At 61.4% G+C, this 13,417-nt stretch overlaps 1 non-coding gene across 1 annotated transcript; it reads right to left on the reverse strand.

The window, feature by feature from the left end:
- Window positions 1-7,485: 7,485 nt before the first annotated feature.
- Window positions 7,486-7,604, reverse strand: LOC148058300 (5S ribosomal RNA). The gene has a single exon (XR_015709999.1). It is a non-coding gene; the product is annotated as a 5S ribosomal RNA (ribosomal RNA).
- Between the last annotated feature and the right edge of the window lie 5,813 nt (window positions 7,605-13,417).

The following is a 13,417-nucleotide window of genomic DNA, read 5'->3' on the forward strand; positions in this document are numbered from 1 at the left end:
GCTCGTGACATCAAAAAGACCACTTTTTGAGGAGCAGTCACACTCGGAAAAAATTTCTTTCGTCAGGCAAAAGAACCAGAGTTCTCCGCGGCCATCCACTCCAACCTTGTCCGACTTTGAGGCACCAGGCTCGGCCACCCTCCGAGCCTTTTCCTTCCCTCTCCTGTTATGGTGCCTCCCTATTAACCTCTAGGTGGTTGCGCTCGTGACATCAAAAAGACCACTTTTTGCAGAGCAGTCACACTCGGAAAAAATTTCTTTCGTCAGGCAAAAGAACCAGAGTTCTCCGCGGCCATCCACTCCAACCTTGTCCGATTTTGAGGCACCAGGCTCGGCCACCCTCCGAGCCTTTTCACTCCCTCTCCTGTTATGGTGCCTCCCTATTAACCTCTAGGTGGTTGCGCTCGTGACATCAAAAAGACCACTTTTTGAGGAGCAGTCACACTCGGAAAAAATTTCTTTCGTCAGGCAAAAGAACCAGAGTTCTCCGCGGCCATCCACTCCAACCTTGTCCGACTTTGAGGCACCAGGCTCGGCCACCCTCCGAGCCTTTTCACTCCCTCTCCTGTTATGGTGCCTCCCTATTAACCTCTAGGTGGTTGCGCTCGTGACATCAAAAAGACCACTTTTTGCAGAGCAGTCACACTCGGAAAAAATTTCTTTCGTCAGGCAAAAGAACCAGAGTTTTCAGCGGTCATCCACTCCAACCTTGTCCGATTTTGAGGCACCAGGCTCGGCCACCCTCCGAGCCTTTTCACTCCCTCTCCTGTTATGGTGCCTCCCTATTAACCTCTAGGTGGTTGCGCTCGTGACATCAAAAAGACCACTTTTTGCAGAGCAGTCACACTCGGAAAAAATTTCTTTCGTCAGGCAAAAGAACCAGAGTTCTCAGCGGTCATCCACTCCAACCTTGTCCGACTTTGAGGCACCAGGCTCGGCCACCCTCCGAGCCTTTTCACTCCCTCTCCTGTTATGGTGCCTCCCTATTAACCTCTAGGTGGTTGCGCTCGTGACATCAAAAAGACCACTTTTTGCAGAGCAGTCACACTCGGAAAAAATTTCTTTCGTCTGGCAAAAGAACCAGAGTTTTCAGCGGTCATCCACTCCAACCTTGTCCGATTTTGAGGCACCAGGCTCGGCCACCGTCCGAGCCTTTTCACTCCCTCTCCTGTTATGGTGCCTCCCTATTAACCTCTAGGTGGTTGCGCTCGTGACATCAAAAAGACCACTTTTTGCAGAGCAGTCACACTCGGAAAAAATTTCTTTCGTCTGGCAAAAGAACCAGAGTTTTCAGCGGTCATCCACTCCAACCTTGTCCGATTTTGAGGCACCAGGCTCGGCCACCCTCCGAGCCTTTTCACTCCCTCTCCTGTTATGGTGCCTCCCTATTAACCTCTAGGTGGTTGCGCTCGTGACATCAAAAAGACCACTTTTTGCAGAGCAGTCACACTCGGGAAAAATTTCTTTCGTCTGGCAAAAGAACCAGAGTTTTCAGCGGTCATCCACTCCAACCTTGTCCGATTTTGAGGCACCAGGCTCGGCCACCCTCCGAGCCTTTTCACTCCCTCTCCTGTTATGGTGCCTCCCTATTAACCTCTAGGTGGTTGCGCTCGTGACATCAAAAATACCACTTTTTGCAGAGCAGTCACACTCGGAAAAATTTCTTTCGTCTGGCAAAAGAACCAGAGTTTTCAGCGGTCATCCACTCCAACCTTGTCCGATTTTGAGGCACCAGGCTCGGCCACCCTCCGAGCCTTTTCACTCCCTCTCCTGTTATGGTGCCTCCCTATTAACCTCTAGGTGGTTGCGCTCGTGACATCAAAAAGACCACTTTTTGCAGAGCAGTCACACTCGGGAAAAATTTCTTTCGTCTGGCAAAAGAACCAGAGTTTTCAGCGGTCATCCACTCCAACCTTGTCCGATTTTGAGGCACCAGGCTCGGCCACCGTCCGAGCCTTTTCACTCCCTCTCCTGTTATGGTGCCTCCCTATTAACCTCTAGTGGTTGCGCTCGTGACATCTCAAAAAGACCACTTTTTTCAGAGCAGTCACACTCGGGAAAAATTTCTTTCGTCTGGCAAAAGAACCAGAGTTATCAGCGGTCATCCACTCCAACCTTGTCCGACGTTGAGGCACCGATGTCGGCCAAGTTCTGAGCGTTCCACCGCCGAATGCCACTGGTCCTCAACACAGCGGACTTCCAATCCAACCTTGTCCGACTTTGAGGCACCGAAGTCGGCCTCAGCCCGAGCCTTCCCCCGCCGACCTCACTGGAGCCCGCCATCCAGGGACCGGCGGAGGTCGCCCGCATGACCGCGGCAAAGTGTCTCAAAGTCGGGCACGACCGCTCGAGTCACCCGCCAACCCGGTCCGGGGCACCTCCAGGGACCGGCGGAGGTCGCCCGCATGACCGCGGCAAAGTGTCTCAAAGTCGGGCATGACCGCTCGAGTCACCCGCCAACCCGGTCCGGGGCACCTCCAGGGACCGGCGGAGGACGCCCGCATGACCGCGACAAAGTGTCTCAAAGTCGGGCACGACCGCTCGAGTCACCCGCCAACCCGGTCCGGGGCACCTCCAGGGACCGGCGGAGGACGCCCGCATGACCGCGACAAAGTGTCTCAAAGTCGGGCACGACCGCTCGAGTCACCCGCCAACCCGGTCCGGGGCACCTCCAGGGACCGGCGGAGGACGCCCGCATGACCGCGACAAAGTGTCTCAAAGTCGGGCACGACCGCTCGAGTCACCCGCCAACCCGGTCCGGGGCACCTCCAGGGACCGGCGGAGGACGCCCGCATGACCGCGACAAAGTGTCTCAAAGTCGGGCAGGACCGCTCGAGTCACCCGCCAACCCGGTCCGGGGCACCTCCAGGGACCGGCGGAGGACGCCCGCATGACCGCGACAAAGTGTCTCAAAGTCGGGCACGACCGCTCGAGTCACCCGCCAACCCGGTCCGGGGCACCTCCAGGGACCGGCGGAGGACGCCCGCATGACCGCGACAAAGTGTCTCAAAGTCGGTCATGACCGTTCGAGTCACCCGCCAACCCGGTCCGGGGCACCTCCAGGGACCGGCGGAGGAGGCCCGCATGACCGCGACAAAGTGTCTCAAAGTCGGGCACAACCGCTCGAGTCACCCGCCAACCCGGTCCGGGGCACCTCCAGGGACCGGCGGAGGACGCCCGCATGACCGCGACAAAGTGTCTCAAAGTCGGGCACGACCGCTCGAGTCACCCGCCAACCCGGTCCGGGGCACCTCCAGGGACCGGCGGAGGACGCCCGCATGACCGCGACAAAGTGTCTCAAAGTCGGGCATGACCGCTCGAGTCACCCGCCAACCCGGTCCGGGGCACCTCCAGGGACCGGCGGAGGACGCCCGCATGACCGCGACAAAGTGTCTCAAAGTCGGGCATGACTGCTCGAGTCACCCGCCAACCCGGTCCGGGGCACCTCCAGGGACCGGCGGAGGACGCCCGCATGACCGCGACAAAGTGTCTCAAAGTCGGGCACGACCGCTCGAGTCACCCGCCAACCCGGTCCGGGGCACCTCCAGGGACCGGCGGAGGACGCCCGCATGACCGCGACAAAGTGTCTCAAAGTCGGGCACGACCGCTCGAGTCACCCGCCAACCCGGTCCGGGGCACCTCCAGGGACCGGCGGAGGTCGCCCGCATGACCGCGACAAAGTGTCTCAAAGTCGGGCATGACCGCTCGAGTCACCCGCCAACCCGGTCCGGGGCACCTCCGGGGACCGGCGGAGGACGCCCGCATGACCGCGACAAAGGGTCTCAAAGTCGGGCAGGACCGCTCGAGTCACCCGCCAACCCGGTCCGGGGCACCTCCGGGGAGCAGTGGAGGTCGCTCGCATGACCGCGACAAAGTGTCTCAAAGTCGGGCATGACCGCTCGAGTCGCCCGCCATCCCGGTCCGGAGCTCAACACTTTGTCGTTTTTTCCACTCCCTCCCCATTAACCTCTAGGTGGTTGCGCTCGTGACATCAAAAAGACCACTTTTTGCAGAGCAGTCACACTCGGAAAAAATTCGTTTCGTCTGGCAAAAGAACCAGAGTTCTCAGCGGGCTTCCAGTCCAACCTTGTCCGATTTTGAGGCACCAGGCTCGGCCACAGTCCGAGCCCATTCACTCCCTCCCCTGTTGTACTCGCTCCCTATTAACCTCTAGGTGGTTGCGCTCGTGACATCAAAAAGACCACTTTTTGAGGAGCAGTCACACTTAGGAAAAATCCGTTTGCGCTCACACCATCCCTCCCCATTAACCTCTAGGTGGTTGCGCTCGTGACATCAAAAAGACCACTTTTTGAGGAGCAGTCACACTTAGGAAAAATCCGTTTGCGCTCACACCATCCCTCCCCATTAACCTCTAGGTGGTTGCGCTCGTGACATCAAAAAGACCACTTTTTGAGGAGCAGTCAGACACCGAGGTTTTCTGGATTTATGTCCGTTTTCCTGGTTCTCTGACTCGGGCACCTTGTGACCGACATCCCCCCCTTCCCTGGTTCTATTTTGCCGATACTTTGGTGAGTTTTCTACCCGCAAACCAAGCCCCCCAAGCCCGCCGCCTGGTGGGGGAGCATGCCGCCTGGCCCGGTTCTATTTTAGGTCACTTTGGTGAGTTTTCTACCCGCAAACCAAGCCCCCCAAGCCCGCCGCCTGGTGGGGGAAGAGGCCCCCTGGTCCCGGTTCTATTTTAGGACACTTTGGTGAGTTTTCTACCCGCAAACCAAGCCCCCCAAGCCCGCCGCCTGGTGGGGGAAGATGCCCCCTGGTCCCGGTTCTATTTTAGGACACTTTGGTGAGTTTTCTACCCGCAAACCAAGCCCCCCAAGCCCGCCGCCTGGTGGGGGAAGATGCCCCCTGGTCCCGGTTCTATTTTAGGACACTTTGGTGAGTTTTCTACCCGCAAACCAAGCCCCCCAAGCCCGCCGCCTGGTGGGGGAACATGCCCCCTGGTCCCGGTTCTATTTTAGGACACTTTGGTGAGTTTTCTACCCGCAAACCAAGCCCCCCAAGCCCGCCGCCTGGTGGGGGAACATGCCGCCTAGCCCGGTTCTATTTTAGGTCACTTTGGTGAGTTTTCTACCCGCAAACCAAGCCCCCCAAGCCCGCCGCCTGGTGGGGGAAGAGGCCCCCTGGTCCCGGTTCTATTTTAGGACACTTTGGTGAGTTTTCTACCCGCAAACCAAGCCCCCCAAGCCCGCCGCCTGGTGGGGGAACATGCCCCCTGGTCCTGGTTCTATTTTAGGACACTTTGGTGAGTTTTCTACCCGCAAACCAAGCCCCCCAAGCCCGCCGCCTGGTGGGGGAGCATGCCCCCTGGTCCCGGTTCTATTTTAGGACACTTTGGTGAGTTTTCTACCCGGAAACCAAGCCCCCCAAGCCCGCCACCTGGTGGGGGAAGAGGCCCCCTGGTCCCGGTTCTATTTTAGGACACTTTGGTGAGTTTTCTACCCACACTGCAGGTCCCCAAATGCCGCCATCTGGTGGGGGAACATGCCGCCTGCACCGGTTCTATTTTAAGTCACTTTGGTGAGTTTTCTGCCCACACTACGGGTCCCCAAATGCCGCCATCTGGTGGGGGAACATGCCGCCTGCACCGGTTCTATTTTAAGTCACTTTGGTGCGTTTTCTGCCCACACTACGGCTCCCCAAATGCCGCCATCTGGTGGGGGAACATGCCGCCTGCACCGGTTCTATTTTAAGTCACTTTGGTGAGTTTTCTGCCCACACTACGGGTCCCCAAATGCCGCCATCTGGTGGGGGAACATGCCGCCTGCACCGGTTCTATTTTAAGTCACTTTGGTGAGTTTTCTGCCCACACTACGGCTCCCCAAATGCCGCCATCTGGTGGGGGAACATGCCGCCTGCACCGGTTCTATTTTAAGTCACTTTGGTGAGTTTTCTGCCCACACTACGGCTCCCCAAATGCCGCCATCTGGTGGGGGAACATGCCGCCTGCACCGGTTCTATTTTAAGTCACTTTGGTGAGTTTTCTACCCACACTACGGGTCCCCAAATGCCGCCATCTGGTGGGGGAACATGCCGCCTGCACCGGTTCTATTTTAAGTCACTTTGGTGAGTTTTCTACCCACACTACGGGTCCCCAAATGCCGCCATCTGGTGGGGGAACATGCCGCCTGCACCGGTTCTATTTTAAGTCACTTTGGTGAGTTTTCTGCCCACACTACGGGTCCCCAAATGCCGCCATCTGGTGGGGGAACATGCCGCCTGCACCGGTTCTATTTTAAGTCACTTTGGTGAGTTTTCTGCCCACACTACGGGTCCCCAAATGCCGCCACCTGGTGGGGGAACTGCCGCCTAGTCCCGGTTCTATTTTAGGTCACTTTTCTCACTTTCTGACCCACAAATAATGCCCCAAATGCCGCCGCCTGGTGGGGGGAACTGCCGCCTAGTCCCGGTTCTATTTTAGGTCACTTTTCTCACTTTCTGACCCACAAATAATGCCCCAAATGCCGCCGCCTGGTGGGGGGAACTGCCGCCTAGTCCCGGTTCTATTTTAGGTCACTTTTCTCACTTTCTGACCCACAAATAATGCCCCAAATGCCGCCGCCTGGTGGGGGGAACTGCCGCCTAGTCCCGGTTCTATTTTAGGTCACTTTTCTCACTTTCTGACCCACAAATAATGCCCCAAATGCCGCCGCCTGGTGGGGGGAACTGCCGCCTAGTCCCGGTTCTATTTTAGGTCACTTTTCTCACTTTCTGACCCACAAATAATGCCCCAAATGCCGCCGCCTGGTGGGGGGAACTGCCGCCTAGTCCCGGTTCTATTTTAGGTCACTTTTCTCACTTTCTGACCCACAAATAATGCCCCAAATGCCGCCGCCTGGTGGGGGGAACTGCCGCCTAGTCCCGGTTCTATTTTAGGTCACTTTTCTCACTTTCTGACCCACAAATAATGCCCCAAATGCCGCCGCCTGGTGGGGGGAACTGCCGCCTAGTCCCGGTTCTATTTTAGGTCACTTTTCTCACTTTCTGACCCACAAATAATGCCCCAAATGCCGCCGCCTGGTGGGGGGAACTGCCGCCTAGTCCCGGTTCTATTTTAGGTCACTTTTCTCACTTTCTGACCCACAAATAATGCCCCAAATGCCGCCGCCTGGTGGGGGGAACTGCCGCCTAGTCCCGGTTCTATTTTAGGTCACTTTTCTCACTTTCTGACCCACAAATAATGCCCCAAATGCCGCCGCCTGGTGGGGGGAACTGCCGCCTAGTCCCGGTTCTATTTTAGGTCACTTTTCTCACTTTCTGACCCACAAATAATGCCCCAAATGCCGCCGCCTGGTGGGGGGAACTGCCGCCTAGTCCCGGTTCTATTTTAGGTCACTTTTCTCACTTTCTTACCCACAAATAATGCCCCAAATGCCGCCGCCTGGTGGGGGGAACTGCCGCCTAGTCCCGGTTCTATTTTAGGTCACTTTTCTCACTTTTCTACCCACAAATAATGGCAAAAAAAAATGCTTACAGCACCCAGTATTCCCAGGCGGTCTCCCATCCAAGTACTAACTGGGCCCGACCCTGCTTGGCTTCCGAGATCAGACGAGATCGGGCTCATTCAGGGTGGTGTGGCCGTAAGCGAGGGAAGCGCTTGTGAAATGCCCCAAAGTGTTGAAAATGTTCCCCAGGCCCCTGGTTCCCCATCCCCGCAGGAGGAGGCTCCCCAGGCCCCCTGGTTCCCCATCCCCGCAGGAGGAGGCTCCCCAGGCCCCCTGGTGCAGGAGGAGGCTCCCCAGGCCCCTGGTTCCCCATCCCCGCAGGAGGAGGCTCCCCAGGCCCCCTGGTTCCCCATCCCCGCAGGAGGAGGCTCCCCAGGCCCCATGGTTCCCCATCACCGCAGGAGGAGGCTCCCCAGGCCCCCTGGTTCCCCATCCCCGCAGGAGGAGGCTCCCCAGGCCCCCTGGTGCAGGAGGAGGCTCCCCAGGCCCCCTGGTTCCCCATCCCCGCAGGAGGAGGCTCCCCAGGCCCCCTGGTTCTCCATGCCCGCAGGAGGAGGCTCCCCAGGCCCCTGGTTCCCCATCCCCGCAGGAGGAGGCTCCCCAGGCCCCCTGGTTCTCCATGCCCGCAGGAGGAGGCTCCCCAGGCCCCCTGGTTCTCCATCCCCGCAGGAGGAGGCTCCCCAGGCCCCCTGGTTCTCCATCCCCGCAGGAGGAGGCTCCCCAGGCCCCCATGTTCTCCATGCCCGCAGGAGGAGGCTCCCCAGGCCCCTTGGTTCTCCATCCCCGCAGGAGTAGGCTCCCCAGGCGCCCTGGTTCTCCATCCCCGCAGGAGGAGGCTCCCCAGGCCCCCTGGTTCTCCATCCCCGCAGGAGGAGGCTCCCCAGGCCCCATGGTTCCCCATCACCGCAGGAGGAGGCTCCCCAGGCCCCCTGGTTCCCCATCCCCGCAGGAGGAGGCTCCCCAGGCCCCCTGGTTCTCCATCCCCGCAGGAGGAGGCTCCCCAGGCCCCCATGTTCTCCATGCCCGCAGGAGGAGGCTCCCCAGGCCCCTTGGTTCTCCATCCCCGCAGGAGGAGGCTCCCCAGGCCCCTGGTTCTCCATCCCCGCAGGAGGAGGCTCCCCAGGCGCCCTGGTTCTCCATCCCCGCAGGAGGAGGCTCCCCAGGCCCCCTGGTTCTCCATGCCCGCAGGAGGAGGCTCCCCAGGCCCCCTGGTTCTCCATCCCCGCAGGAGGAGGCTCCCCAGGCCCCCTGGTTCCCCATCCCCGCAGGAGGAGGCTCCCCAGGCCCCCTGGTTCTCCATGCCCGCAGGAGGAGGCTCCCCAGGCCCCCTGGTTCTCCATCCCCGCAGGAGGAGGCTCCCCAGGCCCCCATGTTCTCCATGCCCGCAGGAGGAGGCTCCCCAGGCCCCTTGGTTCTCCATCCCCGCAGGAGGAGGCTCCCCAGGCCCCTGGTTCCCCATCCCCGCAGGAGGAGGCTCCCCAGGCCCCCTGGTTCTCCATGCCCGCAGGAGGAGGCTCCCCAGGCCCCCTGGTTCTCCATGCCCGCAGGAGGAGGCTCCCCAGGCCCCCTGGTTCTCCATCCCCGCAGGAGGAGGCTCCCCAGGCCCCTGGTTCTCCATGCCCGCAGGAGGAGGCTCCCCAGGCCCCCTGGTTCTCCATGACCGCAGGAGGAGGCTCCCCAGGCCCCCTGGTTCTCCATCCCCGCAGGAGGAGGCTCCCCAGGCCCCCTGGTTCCCCATCCCCGCAGGAGGAGGCTCCCCAGGCCCCCTGGTTCCCCATCCCCGCAGGAGGAGGCTCCCCAGGCGCCCTGGTTCTCCATCCCCGCAGGAGGAGGCTCCCCAGGCCCCCTGGTTCTCCATGCCCGCAGGAGGAGGCTCCCCAGGCCCCCTGGTTCTCCATCCCCGCAGGAGGAGGCTCCCCAGGCCCCCTGGTTCCCCATCCCCGCAGGAGGAGGCTCCCCAGGCCCCCTGGTTCTCCATCCCCGCAGGAGGAGGCTCCCCAGGCCCCCATGTTCTCCATGCCCGCAGGAGGAGGCTCCCCAGGCCCCTTGGTTCCCCATCCCCGCAGGAGGAGGCTCCCCAGGCCCCTGGTTCTCCATCCCCGCAGGAGGAGGCTCCCCAGGCGCCCTGGTTCTCCATCCCCGCAGGAGGAGGCTCCCCAGGCCCCCTGGTTCTCCATGCCCGCAGGAGGAGGCTCCCCAGGCCCCCTGGTTCTCCATCCCCGCAGGAGGAGGCTCCCCAGGCCCCCTGGTTCCCCATCCCCGCAGGAGGAGGCTCCCCAGGCCCCCTGGTTCTCCATGCCCGCAGGAGGAGGCTCCCCAGGCCCCCTGGTTCTCCATCCCCGCAGGAGGAGGCTCCCCAGGCCCCCATGTTCTCCATGCCCGCAGGAGGAGGCTCCCCAGGCCCCTTGGTTCTCCATCCCCGCAGGAGGAGGCTCCCCAGGCCCCTGGTTCCCCATCCCCGCAGGAGGAGGCTCCCCAGGCCCCCTGGTTCTCCATGCCCGCAGGAGGAGGCTCCCCAGGCCCCCTGGTTCTCCATGCCCGCAGGAGGAGGCTCCCCAGGCCCCCTGGTTCTCCATCCCCGCAGGAGGAGGCTCCCCAGGCCCCTGGTTCTCCATGCCCGCAGGAGGAGGCTCCCCAGGCCCCCTGGTTCTCCATGACCGCAGGAGGAGGCTCCCCAGGCCCCCTGGTTCTCCATCCCCGCAGGAGGAGGCTCCCCAGGCCCCCTGGTTCCCCATCCCCGCAGGAGGAGGCTCCCCAGGCCCCCTGGTTCCCCATCCCCGCAGGAGGAGGCTCCCCAGGCGCCCTGGTTCTCCATCCCCGCAGGAGGAGGCTCCCCAGGCCCCCTGGTTCTCCATGCCCGCAGGAGGAGGCTCCCCAGGCCCCCTGGTTCTCCATCCCCGCAGGAGGAGGCTCCCCAGGCCCCCTGGTTCCCCATCCCCGCAGGAGGAGGCTCCCCAGGCCCCCTGGTTCTCCATGCCCGCAGGAGGAGGCTCCCCAGGCCCCCTGGTTCTCCATCCCCGCAGGAGGAGGCTCCCCAGGCCCCCATGTTCTCCATGCCCGCAGGAGGAGGCTCCCCAGGCCCCTTGGTTCTCCATCCCCGCAGGAGGAGGCTCCCCAGGCCCCTGGTTCCCCATCCCCGCAGGAGGAGGCTCCCCAGGCCCCCTGGTTCTCCATGCCCGCAGGAGGAGGCTCCCCAGGCCCCCTGGTTCTCCATGCCCGCAGGAGGAGGCTCCCCAGGCCCCCTGGTTCTCCATCCCCGCAGGAGGAGGCTCCCCAGGCCCCTGGTTCTCCATGCCCGCAGGAGGAGGCTCCCCAGGCCCCCTGGTTCTCCATGACCGCAGGAGGAGGCTCCCCAGGCCCCCTGGTTCTCCATCCCCGCAGGAGGAGGCTCCCCAGGCCCCCTGGTTCCCCATCCCCGCAGGAGGAGGCTCCCCAGGCCCCCTGGTTCCCCATCCCCGCAGGAGGAGGCTCCCCAGGCGCCCTGGTTCTCCATCCCCGCAGGAGGAGGCTCCCCAGGCCCCCTGGTTCTCCATGCCCGCAGGAGGAGGCTCCCCAGGCCCCCTGGTTCTCCATCCCCGCAGGAGGAGGCTCCCCAGGCCCCCTGGTTCCCCATCCCCGCAGGAGGAGGCTCCCCAGGCCCCCTGGTTCTCCATGCCCGCAGGAGGAGGCTCCCCAGGCCCCCTGGTTCTCCATCCCCGCAGGAGGAGGCTCCCCAGGCCCCCATGTTCTCCATGCCCGCAGGAGGAGGCTCCCCAGGCCCCTTGGTTCTCCATCCCCGCAGGAGGAGGCTCCCCAGGCCCCTGGTTCCCCATCCCCGCAGGAGGAGGCTCCCCAGGCCCCCTGGTTCTCCATGCCCGCAGGAGGAGGCTCCCCAGGCCCCCTGGTTCTCCATGCCCGCAGGAGGAGGCTCCCCAGGCCCCTGGTTGGGAGAGGGGGAAAAAGAGCAAAGTGTTTAAAAATGCCCCAAAGTGTTGAAAATGTTCCCCAGGCCCCTGGTTCCCCATCCCCGCAGGAGGAGGCTCCCCAGGCCCCCTGGTTGGGAGAGGGGGAAAAAGAGCAAAGTGTTTAAAAATGCCCCAAAGTGTTGAAAATGTTCCCCAGGCCCCTGGTTCCCCATCCCCGCAGGAGGAGGCTCCCCAGGCCCCCTGGTTGGGAGAGGGGGAAAAAGAGCAAAGTGTTTAAAAATGCCCCAAAGTGTTGAAAATGTTCCCCAGGCCCCTGGTTCCCCATCCCCGCAGGAGGAGGCTCCCAAGGCCCCCTGGTTGGGAGAGGGGGAAAAAGAGCAAAGTGTTTAAAAATGCCCCAAAGTGTTGAAAATGTTCCCCAGGCCCCTGGTTCCCCATCCCCGCAGGAGGAGGCTCCCCAGGCCCCCTGGTTGGGAGAGGGGGAAAAAGAGCAAAGTGTTTAAAAATGCCCCAAAGTGTTGAAAATGTTCCCCAGGCCCCTGGTTCCCCATCCCCGCAGGAGGAGGCTCCCCAGGCCCCCTGGTTGGGAGAGGGGGAAAAAGAGCAAAGTGTTTAAAAATGCCCCAAAGTGTTGAAAATGTTCCCCAGGCCCCTGGTTCCCCATCCCCGCAGGAGGAGGCTCCCAAGGCCCCCTGGTTGGGAGAGGGGGAAAAAGAGCAAAGTGTTTAAAAATGCCCCAAAGTGTTGAAAATGTTCCCCAGGCCCCTGGTTCCCCATCCCCGCAGGAGGAGGCTCCCCAGGCCCCCTGGTTGGGAGAGGGGGAAAAAGAGCAAAGTGTTTAAAAATGCCCCAAAGTGTTGAAAATGTTCCCCAGGCCCCTGGTTCCCCATCCCCGCAGGAGGAGGCTCCCAAGGCCCCCTGGTTGGGAGAGGGGGAAAAAGAGCAAAGTGTTTAAAAATGCCCCAAAGTGTTGAAAATGTTCCCCAGGCCCCTGGTTCCCCATCCCCGCAGGAGGAGGCTCCCCAGGCCCCCTGGTTGGGAGAGGGGGAAAAAGAGCAAAGTGTTTAAAATGCCCCAAAGTGTTGAAAATGTTCCCCAGGCCCCTGGTTCCCCATCCCCGCAGGAGGAGGCTCCCCAGGCCCCCTGGTTGGGAGAGGGGGGAAAAAGACCAAAGTGTTTAAAAATGCCCCAAAGTGTTGAAAATGTTCCCCAGGCCCCTGGTTCCCCATCCCCGCAGGAGGAGGCTCCCCAGGCCCCCTGGTTGGGAGAGGGGGGAAAAGGAGCAAAGTGTTTAAAAATGCCCCAAAGTGTTGAAAATGTTCCCCAGGCCCCTGGTTCCCCATCCCCGCAGGAGGAGGCTCCCCAGGCCCCCTGGTTGGGAGAGGGGGGAAAAGGAGCAAAGTGTTTAAAAATGCCCCAAAGTGTTGAAAATGTTCCCCGGCCTCCTGGTACCCCATCCCCGCAGGAGGAGGCTCCCCAGGCCCCCTGGTTGGGAGAGGGGGAAAAAGAGCAAAGTGTTTAAAAATGCCCCAAAGTGTTGAAAATGTTCCCCGGCCTCCTGGTACCCCATCCCCGCATGAGGATGTCACCCAGGCCCCTGGTTCTCCATCCCCGCAGGAGGAGGGATTGTGGGTGGGAGAGGGAAAAAAAAGAGCAAAGTGTTTAAAAATGCCCCAAAGTGTTGAAAATGTTCCCCAGCCTCCTGGTACCCCATCCCCGCATGAGGATGTCACCCAGGCCCCTGGTTCTCCATCCCCGCAGGAGGAGGGATTGTGGGTGGGAGAGGGAAAAAAAGAGCAAAGTGTTTGAAAATGCCCCAAAGTGTTGAAAATGTTCCCCGGCCTCCTGGTACCCCATCCCCGCCTGAGGATGTCACCCAGGCCCCTGGTTCTCCATCCCCGCAGCAGGAGGGATTGTGGGTGGGAGAGGGAAAAAAAGGCTAAAGTGTTTAAAAAGAATAGCCCAAAGTGTTGAAAATGTTCCCCGGCCTCCTGGTACCCCATCCCCGCAGCACACCACACCACACAACCCCCCATGCCTCCTGGTCCC

This window comes from Callionymus lyra, unplaced genomic scaffold, assembly GCF_982586985.1.
Source record: "Callionymus lyra unplaced genomic scaffold, fCalLyr1.hap1.1 HAP1_SCAFFOLD_120, whole genome shotgun sequence".
NCBI classification, from domain to species: domain Eukaryota; kingdom Metazoa; phylum Chordata; class Actinopteri; order Syngnathiformes; family Callionymidae; genus Callionymus; species Callionymus lyra.